This window comes from Papio anubis, chromosome 16, assembly GCF_008728515.1.
Source record: "Papio anubis isolate 15944 chromosome 16, Panubis1.0, whole genome shotgun sequence".
Taxonomy (NCBI): Eukaryota; Metazoa; Chordata; class Mammalia; order Primates; family Cercopithecidae; genus Papio; species Papio anubis.
This window is the reverse complement of record NC_044991.1, coordinates 35,095,571-35,110,398: the sequence shown is the minus strand read 5'-3', so window position 1 is coordinate 35,110,398 and position 14,828 is coordinate 35,095,571.

The following is a 14,828-nucleotide window of genomic DNA, read 5'->3' as shown; positions in this document are numbered from 1 at the left end:
CCCTCCAGGAGGCCTTTCCTGCCCACCTCTTACCACCCAAACCTCTATGGCTCCTGGGCTGCCAGTACTTTCTCCACAGCCTTCGTCACCTGCAGGCATGGTGGATATCCATGCATGTGCCGTCTGTCAGTACACCCCACCTCCACTAACGTGGACGCTCCTAGAGGGAGGGCCTGCCACAGCTTTGGTCACTGCTGTATCCCTGAGGCCTGGAGTGGTGCCCAGCAGACATGAGTATCTGTCAATGAATGTAGAGAGAAACATTCAACAAGACATTCTCCGTATGATGTCAAAGGGTGTAACCTCCCTGCTAAGGAGGTTTGCTCCAGAGGGGCTTAAAGTCTCTCTGAACTTATGCGCAGAGTCCACAAAAGAGGCATGATTTGCCTTTTTAAATGTCATCTCTTTAAAACAAACAAAAAGCTGCCTCATCTGAAATTGAGGCCAATATCAAGTTTAAGGAGATTCCACCACTACTGATGAGATGCTGCTTATTATGTGTGAGGTATAGTGTCGTGTGCTGTGAGTGCAGACCAGGAAACGAAGGGTTTCTGAAACTCTCTACTGCTGACCTCGGGGCTGCTTGGCTGTCTTACGCCCAGAAACTTGAATGTGGAGAAGGCTAATTTCTTTATTTTCTTTTTAATTTTATTTTGTTTATGTTTTAACAGGTGGTACATTTACATGGCATAACTCTCAAAAAGTTCAAAAAGCTACACAGTGCAAACTAAGTCTCCTTCCAGCTCGCCAGCCACCCAGTTAGCTCCCTGGAGGGAAAAAAGGGCAATTTGTTCCTTGTCTATCCTTCCAGATATTTCTATCGAAATACAAGCCAATACTTATTCTTTCTCTTCTTAAAAGTCTGTAAGTCTGACTTCAACCCCCATATCATTCAGCTGGCAAAAAAGCCAACGTCATTTTTCCCCAGACTCACCTGCCACCTTGTGGTCCCAGGGGAACCTGGGAGGCTGATGCTGGCTCCCAGAAGAGGGTGGGGGGCTCCGACCTCCTCATTACCCAGACTCCCACAGGCACCTTGACGGCACCCCCACAGCCTCTTCCCCGGCCTGGGGCACAACCACCTCTCCCCACCCTGCGATGTGGTACCCAGGGCAGCCTCTCCAGCGATGCCAGAGCTACTGTTTCTCTCTGAGTAGGGCACCCATATAATTTTTTTTCTAAAGTGGGAAAAGTTTTGAGAGCAATAAGGGTGCTGTTAATAATTACTGTCAGAGTCAGGACCAGGGTGAGGCAAGAGAGGCGCCTCCAGGGCAACACTGAAGGAGGTGCCAGGTAGCACAAGTACAAGGTGGGCATTTGCATCACCCAAAGGGTAGGTGTCTCCCTAAATTCTGTGCCCGTAGGGTCTCTTGCCACACTTGATCCCGCCCTGATGACTACCATGGCAGAAATGAAGCTGACCTGCCCTGGGAAAACCTGGGAGTAAGCCCCTTCTATCTCTGAGACCCTTGACAGAAACAAGAGCAGCTCTGAGCACCTCAAGAACTCTTCCCAGACAGGTGAGAGTAGCCACTGCCCTCTCCCTAGTCACCACAACCTCTGCCTGTCTCCTCCCTGGCGGAAACCCCTCCCACCAGGATTTCCAACCAGAAAGGAGATGGGCTTCAATCCCACTATAAATTCCTGTGACCTAATGGGGCAAAAATCCTGTCTTCACTATTGATCTGGGGAAGGGACTATCAGAAACAGGCACAAAAATAAGTGTCCATGTGAATTAGCTGCCCTGTTCACATTGGGGGCCTTTAAGGTCTTTGTACCGTGAAGGTGGCAGATGCCAACCCCAGCACAAAGTCTATAACATCTTGGGTGCCAAGGACACTCACATGCCAACCAGCAGGAAGGAGATGTGGCGCAGGTGCAGCCCCCACTGCTCCCCTCTGGGGTGATGGCAGTCACCAACCCATTCCCCACCTGCTGCAATCCCAGCACCTGGAATGTCCAATGGGCATCTGACCATGTCCTGAGCCAAGAGCCTGCTCTTCACTCCCAAACCACAATGGGTGGGAGCTGCCACCTCCTGCAGGTCGGGAGGAAAAATGGGAGCTGCCACCTCCCTCCCTTGTGAATTCTCCTGTCTGTATTTCCTCCAGGAGCCGGAGCTGACACAGCTCTGCTGAAGATGCTCCACATCTAAAGCAGAACTGAGGTTTTCTGAAAGAGCTCAGGGGGGGAAGTGAAGACATGGTGGGCCAGTGTCGCCTGGGCCATGCCCTTTCCTGGAGTCCTGGCTCTCGCCAAAGCCCCCCGTCTAGTTGAAAATCAGGTACACCTTCTTGTATCTCCTACCAAAAGCTGGTCCCTCTGGAATGTCAACTCGGTGTCTGTCCACGTGGAGTGGCCTCGCCCAGTTCTGTCACTTGGCGTGGCAAGTGTTCCTGTAAAGCAGGTCACTGGTCACTGGGCACCAGCTTGTCTGAGTCCAGTAAGGCAGAGCACACTCACATGCAACCAGTCACACGAACTGGGCTTACTACCTACAGACAGGCAGCGAGGGACAGGAGAGGCCAGGTTCATCATGAGAGGGTCCCCCAAGGCTCAGGACACTTGCCCGGGGCGGATGGAGTCTGACTGTGCATGCCCAACTTGCACCACAATTGCACCACAGCTAAGGGACCTCCAATGGCAGCCCACCATGGGTGGGATACCCTGAGATCACATGACCCTGAGGCTAAAACATTGAAGGACACCTGTTTCTAGGGGGGACTGGAACCGAGTCCAGGCTGCTCCCACCCACCATCCCCTATCTCAGGATGGTGCAGCCCTCGCACATTCCACAGTTATTTTGATAACTACAAGCCAGGAAAAGAGAAGAACTAGACAGCTGCAAAGTCACCTGGAGGACTGTCCTGCAATGACCACCCTCACTTTGCCAAAAGGAGTTGTGATTCTTCTCCAAAGACGGAGAAAAGAGAATGCTTTGGGAGGTTTCTGTTGGCTAACAGTGGCCGGAGCAATACACTAGATTGTCTCACACCCATGGCCTAATTTATTGGGTTTTCTGGAGATAAGGAGTGTTCTAAGGGACTAAGGGCCTTTGGTGGCCTGGCCTACCTGGAAAGCACCATTTCTTAATGGCCTGACACCCCTGAGAGTCCCAGATTCATTCTGCTCTTGCCCTCCTCTGGAGAAGTGGCTGTTCCTCTGTGGCAGAGCCCTTCTCTCCATGGATACACTCTCACTTCATCATTCCCCACTCACTCCCGTTTACTTTCAGCACTCAGCATGGACCTCCTCGGCCAGGCAGGCTTTTCTGATGCCCATGCTATCCAGGGCACTATCTTCTGTGCTGTCACAGCTGCAGCTGCTCTTTTCCATGCCTCATCCCCTGTCTTGACACCCTCTTGCTTGTCTGTCTCCTGTGACTTCCACAGCTGCACTCACACTCTGAGCCCAGGGGACAGGGTTGTGTGCCCACCATTTCATTGTCAGCGCCCACGTGCTCAGCACAAGGGATATTTTTAAAATGTTGAATCAACTAACAAAATCCTCCTGACCCAGCTCCCAGATGGTCCCATGTGCGTACAACACCCAGGCTGCTGCAGCCTGCAGAACGCTGTTTTCTCCCGACTGGGAACTGGCTACTTCATCAGGAAGGCCTGAGTGTCCTCCAAGGACCAGACCCAGCCAAACGTTAATACGCATCCTCCCAGGCCTGGCTGCACTCAACTGTGGTCGTGACTGACATTGTGCAAAACACTGTTTTCCTCAGGGGTCACTGGAAGCCTTTATTCAATTCTCTAGCGAATTGTGTATTGGTGACACGTGATTCAAAGCACAAAATGGCTCATCCAGACACAGTGGCAAGGGGGTGTGGTGGTGCTGTGCCACCAGGCGCCAAGTGTGCACAGCACAGTGCCAGTGTCAGCACTGAGGCTACTGCCTCTCCCAGGTCTGAGAATATCGAGGCTAGTTGCAGACAAAACCACTTCTCGTGTGTCTTTAGGTAAAGCCACCATGAATGTGAAGAGTTCCTTTGCATGTGGTGGCCAGCATCCTGCCATGCTTCGGCATCCACTTTGAATGCAGGCTTAGCTTTCTCCTGCTAGAGGCAGGGCTCAGTCACCCTAGACAGTTTCTGGTTCTATACCATGCCCAAACGACTCAAGCCAGCGGCCACAGCTAAGAACTTAGAGACATCTCTTCCGCCTAACAGATGGGGCTCACACTTTTCTGCTGCTTCCTCTACATGCACCATTTAGGCATTTTCCCACAAACTCACAGTGACCCACACTCTAGCCCCCAGTATGTTCTCCAGTGGCCTCCCTCTCTCCTCCCTCCCTGCCTGTGCTCCCTGACCCCCATGTGGGTGGCCTCCAGCAGTGCCGTGTATGCCCAGGGCCCATAAGTAATAAAACCTAGAGGCCAGGCACAGTGGCTTACGCCTGTATTCCCAACCCTTTAGGAGGCCAAGGTGGGTGGATCACTGTGAGGTCAGGAATTCAAGAACACCCTGGCCAATATGGCAAAACCTCGTCCCTACTAAAAATACAAAATTTAGCCGGCCCTGGTGGCAGATGCCTGTAATCCCAGCTACTTGGGAGGGAGGCAGGAGAATTGCTTGAACCCAGGAGGTGGAGGTTGCAGTCAGCTGAGACCACACTATTGCACTCCAACCTGGGCAACAAGAGTGAAACTCTGACTCAAAAAAAAAAAAAAGGTAATAAAACCTTTATTTCTGTCTGTGTCTCTTCTAATCATTAGGGGGTGCTCTCCATCTTAAAGATTCTAAATCAAAGCACACACCATGTCCCCCCACGGGGTGCTGCAGCTGTGCCAGGATCTGTATCCTAACTCTGCTGTCTTTATTAACAACACAGAGCCCCCTATGCTTATGCACCCCCAGGTGAAAGGCGGAACTGGTCTTTGTTGAAGGCACCTGTGGAAGCTGATCTTTCCCAAGGGCTGTGCAAAACATCCACGTAGACAACTTCTATCTGCATGGAAATGCTATATCCTCCAGCTAGCATAGAACAAGAGAAGTCCAGGGAAGGACTGAACTGTGGAAGGCGAGGCTCAGGGGAAAAAATGTGTCCACCCACCTAGAGTGCAAGCCGAGCCCCTCAGACCATCCCCACGCTGGCTCAGTGGAAGGCGCCCCCTGAGACCGCCAGGCCTGGTTTCATCTACAGCATCATTTACATTCCTGCTTCTGTTTATCTTTAGCTGAGAGTTAATCAAGTGTTTACTAATCCAATGACAGAGAACCTCAGAGGAAAACTTTTCAAAAGAACGAAGTGTCCACCAGACAAGGGAATTCCAAGGAGAACAAACACACAGGACAGAGCAGCCTGTGTGGACCCGCCACATCTGTGTTTAATGAATGCCTTTTCTTGCTGTGAACAAATACGGATGGCTTAGAGGGTTTAAGTCAGGGGCTAATGAGCTGGCATCATTGTAAGTGCTCAGACACCCACTGAACCGAGCAGAGGGGAGACTGTGCAAGATGCACACTCCCCCCTCTCCATTACAGACAGACTTGTGGATGCTGGCTGGAGGAGGTGGGCCACCCATGTGGAAGGATTCAAGTACCAAATGCTCGTGCATTTGACATTACCCTTAGAGAATCTTGGAAAGGTCAGGATGCTTGCAGAGAAGGGACACGAAGTAGCTGAAATGCCTTCTCCACTTGGAGAGGTTGTCTGACTCTAAGGTGAACTGGAGAGAGGCTGGTATGAGCTGGGAACACAGACAACAGCAAAGTCTGCAAGCCTGCCAGAAAAATAGAGCCATTTCCCTGGGCTGAGAAGACTGGCAAGCGGGCTCGGCATGGCCAAAGACACATTCCACAGGGGCCTGTCACTGATCATGGCTCATCTGTAGTCAAGGAGGCCACACTGTGCAGGGGACTACAGCACATGGTGGAGACAAAGCTGGCTGAGCTGTGACTGCTGTCCTCAAGGCAGTCTGATGCTGATTAGGGAGACAGCCTCGAATACACACACACGCACACACATGTGCACACATAGGCACACACATGCACACCCCTACACACAAGCTAGAATCAAAAGATGCTACATACTAGAAGAAAACACAGGAGAAATGGAAGATTTCATAGGACACAAAAAGCAAAAACCATTTTAAAAAATTGATAGCTTAGACTTCATCATCATTAAAACTATCTACTCTTTGAAAGATACGGTTAAGGAAATAAAAAGACAAACCACAGACTGGGAGAAAATACTTGCAGAACTCATAACTGGTAAAGACTGGTAGACAGGCTATAGAAAGAATTCTCAAACTCAATAATAATAATCCAAAATAAAAGTGGGCAAAAGATTTGAACAAGCACTTCAACAAAGAAGAAATATAGATGGCAAATAAGCAGATTTAAAAGATGCTCAATGTCATTAGTTATTATGGAAATTCAAGTTAAAAACAACTCTATATAGTGGTGTCTGGGCCTTTCTCTAGTTGCAAATTACGCCTCAATTTTGGTATAATCGGTGCAGCCATCCTAGGGGCATGTGGCGCCATCTCACTGAAACTTCAGTCCACTTTTCCCTGGTGCCTGAGGAGACAGAACACTTCTTCCTGTGCTTGGCCATTCCTATAGCCTTTGGAGGCCTTGGGAAAGTTGCTGGGCCAAAGTGCCCGTGAACAGAGGTTACCCTGCACCTCCCCTGACCCTCCCAGATGCCTTCCCTTGTCCAGAGGCTTTAGATCCAGCAGCCCCTGAGCCATGAGGGGAGGAGTCCTCAGGTCACCCCTCTGCATCCTCCACTCCAGCAGAGTGCTTCCAAACTCCCTGGGACCTGGGCCTCGCTAGAGGAGTCAGAGCAGCCATGTGGGGTGTAGTTGGAGGAACACCAGAGCAAGTGCAGGGCGCTGGGGCAGGGACCGCGAGGACAGAGGGGCCCTGGAGAGCCCTGGCTGCCACTCTGCACCATCACTCTGGGTGGTCACGTAGGCAGGAGGCCTGTGCCCAGAATACAGTCATGTTTCCTCCCTTCCAAGCACCCTCCCTTAGCTGCTCTGGAGGCTTTGGCCTGAATCCCTCTGCAGCTCTGCACTGAGGCACAGTTTATTGGGCCTCTGTGTGGAGCCACTGTGGTGCTGGCCCAAAGGGTTCCACTGCCTCCCCTCAACATGGCCATCACTGTGGTAGAACATCATCACTCCCCTGCCTGATGCCCCACAGCCCCCACCCTGCAGATAAACTTGCTGGGCAGACTCCAGGGGTCAGTGCTCAGGGCAGGTGCTGGGCATGGTGGATGATAACACTGGGAAGTGATAGCACTGAAGGGAAGGGAAGGGCGCTCTGATTTGGGAATGCAGATCTTGGAAGCAGAGAGAGAGCCCAGAGCCAACACATCCTGGAGGGCAGGCTGGCCACACCCAGACCTTAGCCCCATTAGCTTATAGCCAAGACACAGAGCCTCCCCGGGGCTGCAGGCAGGGAGTGCTGGACTCCCACAGCAAAGCCTAGGAAGGGGTGGCTCCTGGACCTTGCAAAGGGGATTCAGATGTTGGGGCCGCAGACACAGAGGTGAGTCCCGTGGCACCAGACTGATGCAGTGGTACCAGCATCCAGAGGCCAGCCAGGCTCTGGGGAAAGAACAATTTCTTCTTTTATGAGCAGGTAGCTTTTGGAAGCACATGCCAGGAAAAAGTAATAATAGCCTGCAGCAAAACCCACTTGATAACTCCCTGAGAAATAAGATGTGAGCACATGCAATGCAGAGAACTCTAAGGAGCTGTTAGACATGCGTGCTCCAAGCGGGCAGTTTGCTGCACCTCTGGGTGCTTCTCCTGCCAGGGCGACGCCCTGGAAATGAGAAGCTAGAGCTCAGGTGTTCTGTGAGCAGGCAGCAGCTCAGCAGGCATTCTCCAGGGTGACTCCTGCTCTCCTCTCTCTGAGAAGACCCATGCCCTGCCCCATGCTTCCCTCCCTCATGACAACTGGGCACCCACTGACAACCTGGAGCCGGGGGAGACTGGCCCCTCCCACTGTGTCTTTCCTTCTATGTAAGCCTTAGTTCTCAGAATCAAAACTACCTGCCTGATCACGGTTTCAAATGGTTTCTGTCGCTTTCTCAGACACGTTTTCATGACAAAAGCCCTGTCTTGAATGCCAATTGCCTTTCATTCACCTGATATAAGTGTGTAAGTCATCCCTAAATTATACACGATGCTTAAAATGTACTTAAACATACAACCTACTGGAGTCACAAAGGCCAGTCTTGATAATTCACAGAATTTCCAGCCCTGGCCACCTAGGCTTTGTGATCAAAGGGGTAGAATGAATGCAGGGACAGAACTCCTCCAACAGCAAGGTCTGCAATTTGGAATCCACTAATTCCAAATAACACATCCTCAGGCCCCCACCAGCCCAACCAGGATTTCCAGGAGGAGGCCCTGTGCCCTGCATGTTCAACAGCAGCCCGGGAGACTGTCGTCACCAGAGAAGTTAGGAGGACATAGCCCCATGTTGCATCCCTCAGTGTCCTTCCTCTCAGTCCACCCTGCTTTGTTTCTGATTCAGGAGTGCTGGCCCCACATGCAGGTGAGGCTGGTCCAAATCCCAGTTATCCTGTCCACAGGCTGTGTGGTCTCAGTAGTCACACTCAACCCCAGAGAGCCTCAGCCTCTACATCTGGGAAGCAGAAAGAGCAAGCTAACTCTCGGCCTGGTTTCATGGCCAGGGCACAGCCTGACAGCACTGCTCATGGAGAGTAGCAAATAGACAGTAAGGCTGCTGCTGACGATGGTGGTAGTGGTGATGTCAGAATCAATAGGCTGAGAAGAGAAGAAATCAAGCCCCACTACAAGGCTACGCCTGGGATCACGTCTGCTTGACCACAGGGCCCGAGGGATCTCACATGCAGCACAGGAGCTGGCTGGCTGTCAGGGGATAAAAGAAAGAAGCTGCCAGAGCTGCCAGCCATTTGCACAGTGCTGCTGTTGTTAGAAATAACAGCACCCAGTAACATAAGCTGCTGCTCACAGGAACTTCGTTTCCAATCTTACACAGTCAGAGCACTGGCAAGTGTCACTGCTGAAATGTATGGGAGTTAACCCACACTGGACCTTGGCATCCTAAAAAACCCAGAATTGATGTCCTCAGTCTGATATTTAATTGTTCTCTCAAAACCAGGGAGGGTCACAGTCATCTGCGGCAATGTAAACACCACCCCAAACTTGGTAGCTAAAAACAACTCCCGCAGCTCTGGGGTGACTGGGCTCAGCTGGGCGGTAGTTCCATCAGGTGTGACATTTACATAGCATGTGGGGAAGGTCAGTCACCTCATCCCAATCTTATTTTGGGACAAGGACCTTCTGTTCCTGGAAAATCACAAGGATGCTTTCCCTTAAGCTATACCTCCGGTTACTATGACATTCCCTGAACTGTAGAACTTCCCACACACTGCATACACAGAGGGGATAAGAGATACGATAGCCATGGACAGGAAAGGAGGAAATTATGACAGAAAAGTTGGAGATCCTGTTGCCGACACCTCATCGGGCAGTGGGAGGCTGGGGTCAGTCCAGAAGCCTTTGGATAACAACGGGAGGAGGTAGCCCCAGCCAGAAATCCTCAGTTATCCCAGGACTTCTTTCAGCCCCACACGATGGCTAAGTCCTCTGTGAAAGAAAGCTGGCTCAAACATGGCCAATATGCCAGCAACCCTGGGTGCTGGGAGATTCTCCATGTTCTCCCCAGTAAGCCCTCCCCCAAGTCTTATAAGGTTGGCAGCCATGCTAATCATTTTTAAACAGCTGAAGGCGGCCCCGTATTTGGTTTGATTTGGTTCTAGAATGGAGGCTGAGAGCCTCGAAATGCAAGGACAGAGTTGGAGTCCGCTCCTCTACTCACTGTTTCCATGAGTGATGTACCTTGGTACCCCGGATGAGGTCCCCAGTATGAAGCAGCATTATATTGTCTGGGGTATATACCTTGGGGTTCATTGTCTTCCACCAGGAAAATTTCGGACACGAACACACACGAGGAGTTTAGGAGTGAAGGTTTAACAGGCAGAAGAGAAGAGAAAGAGAAACAGCTTTCTCTCTCCAGAGAGAGGGGTCTCTGAGCAGGAAAGACCCAAAAAGGAAAAATGTAAACACAGACACACACACAGCACGACGCCATGTAAAGGTGAACGCAGTGGTGGAAGTGATGTGGTGTCTACAAACCAAGGATCACCAAAGATGGCGGCAAACACCAGAAGCCAGGGAGAGGCATGGAACAGACTCTCTCTCCAAGTCCTAGGAAGGAGCCAGTTCCATGGCACCTGGATCTTGGACTTCCGGCCCCCAGAGATGATACATTTCTATTGTCTGAACCACCCAAAACAGGTAGCGTTTAGTTCCTAGTGGATTGGCACAGTGGCTTTCTTATGTGGCTCACCGTGGGAGCTCAGCCAGGGCTGCCAAAGCAAGGACCTGCACGCGGCCTCCCTGTGGGACTGAGCGACTCACAGCGTGGTGGCCGGGTAGCAAGAGTGAATGTCCCGAGAAGGAACATCTGGAGAGGGAGCGGGGTGGAGACTGTGAAGCTTCTTGGCCTGCCTTGGCTGTCCTGCAACATCTCTGCTGCAGTCTGCTGGTCAAGTGGGTCGCTATGGCCAGCCCAGACTCAAGGGGAGGGGACTGAGGCACTGCCTCTCAGTGGACAGAGCAGCAAAGGGTCTTCAGCCCTTTTTGTCAGCCACAAGCAGCTACTAACAAATGGACATTACATCGATGTGTGCATCTGTGCTGGGAAGTGTCCTATTGGCAGGAGACATGGAGGTAGAGCAAGGTCAGAGGAGACCGAAGGTATCTACTCCTACCACGAGGAGAGTCTGCACTTTTGGGACCTATATGAGGCTGTTTCCCAGGGGTACAGAGAAACAGGGGCAGTTATTTTAAGAGAAAGGGCCAGTGACATGAACCGCAGTAGAATATATTCCATGAACTAAAATGCAGCCACATGGAAACATCATTAACTAGCAGCAGGCCACAGAGCCAGACATGGTAGCCCATACCTGTGGTCCCAGCTACTTGGGAGGCCAAGGCGGGAGGATCACTTGAGCCCAGGAAGTCAAGACTGTGGTGAGCCATGATCGCACCACTGCACTCCAGTATGAGTGACAGAGAGAGACCCCATTTCAAAAAAAAAATGTACCACCGAGACCAAACTCTCAACAGTATGAGCATGAATCAGGGATTTCCATACAAAACAGCACCAAATGTGAGGGCACTTCCAGAGTCTGAAGTCACGTGCTGCATCCATGAGCACAGGTGCTCTTCATGCTGCCTTCTCAGTGGAGAGTAGGGAGGTGGGCTCACCTCCTCCCCCTCCCTGCTGCGCCCCCAACCCCCGCTCCCTACCACCATTCCCCCCTCCCCCCGCCACCTACTCCATCCAGCTACTTGGCCTAACCAGCACATCACAGATGCAGGCAGTGCTGCCTCACCAGGGCCTGTTTGTCTTGGAGCCAATGTGCTGGGGTGAGGACTTGCTGGGCCAAAGCCTCTGTGATGGGCTAGGGAGGATGTGGCTCGGGGGCTCAGTCTTCCAGTGGACATCAAAGCCTCCCTTCTCCCTGCTCACAGGGTTGTGGGGAAAGCACACTGCAGACAGCTGAACCAAGACGGAGGCGGCAGCCAACAGCAGAGAGACAAAATTCCTGCGGCAGCTCTGATGCTTCCTCCTACCTCTCTTCCCTGTAGTCCTTAAAAAGGAAAGTAGTGTGTACAGTGTGGTGATGACGGGGAACCTATTGTCCTTCTCCAGGGAGCAGGTAGGGGCCTCACATTCTAGTGCACCTGGCGCAGAAAAGACTGGTGATGGGAAAGCTGATCTGGACAAGTCTGACCCAGGAAGGCAGTGATGGGAGCAGCCCCTACCTGACCTAACTTGAGCTCAGACTCTCTCTCTCTCTCTCTCTCTCTCTCTCTCTCTCTCTCTCTGTCTCTATCTCTATCTCATTCTCTCTCTCTCCAGAAGAGTGGTAGGAGGCCTGCAGCCCCGTCAGCTCCGCTGAGGCGTTCACACTAAGGTCCCACTCACCCAATATGACTGAGCATGGTGGGGGACTAGAGCCAAGCCATCTGCCCAAGGCGTCACCCCACAAGGGAGCAGCCTGTGCGCCAGGGCTCCCCGCGGGGCTGGCAGAGGATTTCTCAGCATTTCCTCCCCATCCCTCATCCTTCACCCTCTCCTTGTCCCAGGGTCAGGCTACACAGCACCATTCCCCAGCAGACCTACAAGTCACATTTCACCTTGGCATCTGCCTCTTGAACTAATGCATCATCCAAATTCACCTTGAGCTTCTCTAATGATAAGAAACTCACCAGGAAGCCTGTTCTCCTTTGATGTGATTTAAAGTTTCTTTCTTTCTTTCTTTCTTTCTTTCTTTCTTTCTTTCTTTCTTTCTTTCTTTCTCTCTCTCTTTCTTTTTCTTTCTTTCTCTTTTCTTTTTCTTTCTTTTTTTCTCTTTCTTTCTTTCCTTCCTTCCTCCTCCTCCTCCTTCTCCTTCTTTTTCTTCCTCTTCTTCTTCTCCTTTCTTTCACTCTCTCTCTCCTTCCTTCCTTCCCTCCTTCCTTCCTTCCTTCCTTCCTTCTTTCCTTCTTTCCTTCCTTCCTTCTTTCTTTCTTCTTTTTTTCAGATGGAGTCTCACTCTGTCACCCAGGCTGGTGCAGTGGTGCAATCTCAGCTCACTGCAGCCTCTGCCCTCTGGGTTCAAGCGATTCTTGTGACTCAGCCTCCTGAGCGCATGGGATTATAGGCATGCACCACCATGCCCTGCTAATTTTTGTATTTTTAGTAGAGACAGGGTTCCACCATGTTGGCGAGGTTGCTCTCAAACTCCTATCCTCAAGTGATCTGCCTGTTTCAGCCTCCCAAAGTGATAGGATTACAGGCGTGAGCCCCCGCATCTGGCCTAAAGTTATTTCTTACTGTATCATTATGATGCTGGCAGTAAACAGATTTCTACTCAGAAGGTTCAGATAGGAACCTTTAATGGAAGGGCACTTTTCCCGGTGTGAAAGAGACAATCAGGATGAGAGCACCCAGGATGGGCAATGCCTGGGAGCTGTTAAAGCCTTATGCTGCAGGGCTGTTTGGTGTTACTGCAGCACAGAGAGGTGGGGTCATATGGGTGCAGGTGCTGTCCCCCAGGGTCTGAGGCAGGGAAAGAAGGGCCACACTGTCCCCTCTGTCTGTTGGCTTGCTCCCACTGTTCTTTCCACTGACTGAGCCTCATGGAGATGGCAGGCTGCAGGAGCACTGGGCAGAGACAGTGCACTGGTGTACAGGGACAGTCAGAGTGAGAACAGTATCCCACCTCCCCAACAGCATCCCACCTCCACAAAAGCATCCCACCTCCCCAACAGCATCCCACCTTCCCAACAGCATCCCACCTCCCCTATAGCATCCCACCTTCCCGACAGCATCCCACCTTCCCAACAGCATTCCACATCCCCAACAGCATCCCACCTTCCCAGCAGCCCACCTTCCCTACAGCATCCCACCTTCCCAACAGCATTCCACATCCCCAACAGCATCCCACTTGTGCACCCTCCGTCAGCAGTATTCCGCAGCTGACAGTATTCCACCTGACGGCATCCCACCTCCTGACGGCGTCAGACCATGATAGTCCATCTGGCCACCTCCATTCCTTGGCATCCACCTTCCTTGGCATCCATCCATGGCGTCCACCTTCCACATCCAAAACATCCACCTTCCGGCATCCACCCCTCCTCGGCGTCCACTCGGCAGTCCACGTCCCAGCCGTCCGGCGATCCCGGGCATTGGTGGCATCCACCCATTTCCCGGCAGTCGCTGATCGTGAGGCGTCACCTCGCAGACTGACGTCCGCATCCCCAAGGCGTGCCGGGTTCTCGGTGACGTCCGCAGCGTCCGCCTTCCCGGCGTCCGCGGCTTCCCGGCAGGCGTCCAGATTCCCGAAGTGCATTTCAGACTGATCCCCGCCTTCCCGGCGTCCACCTCTGGCCAGGCGTCCACTGTCCCGGCGATCCACCTGCCTTCCATCCATTCCATGTCCATTCCACCTTCCACATCCACCTTCCATTTCTTTGTCCACCTTCCTTGGCTGTCCATTCCACCTGTCCACCTCCCTGATCCACCTTCCATTTGTCCTTCCCCATCCTTCCTTCTTCCACCTTCCCGGCATCCACTGTCCACCTTCCTTTGTCCACCTCTGTGTCCTCCTCCATGTCCACCTTCCATCCACCTTCCATTCTTTGTCCACCTTCCGACAGCATCCTCACCCTCCACAACCCAATCCCACCTTCCTGACAGCGTCACCTTCCGACCCGGCATCCCAGCCGGCGGCCGCCACCTTCCCAAACGGCGTCCACCCTTCCATTTGTGTTCCACCTTCCTCATTGTCCACCTTTCCAGCCACCTTCCGTGTCCATCTTCCCCGGCGTCCACCTCCCAGGCTTGTCCACCCGGCTGGCGGCGTCCACCTTCCCAACAACGTCCACCTTCCCGGCCGTCACTGCTCTGGCGTCCATCTGAGGCAATCCCGCCTCCTGACGGCCCACCTTCCCAGTGGGTCACGCATTTCCCCAGTGGCGTCCCGTCTGGCCGGCGTCCCGCATCTGTGAGTCACGCGGCTGTGGCGATCCGCATCTGGCGATCGCACTCAGCCAACGGCGTCTCGCATTCTGACGGCGTCGTGGCCTGTGTCGCATTGACGTTCTTAGCCGCTGACCCGGCGTCTCTTGTTCTGACGGCGGTATAGCGTACCCGGCGTTTCGCCAGCGCCAGCGCGTCCTTTATCCACCCCTCCATGCCACCTCCCTCCATTCCACCTCCCAACATCCACCTCCCCATTGCATCCATCTCCCTTCTT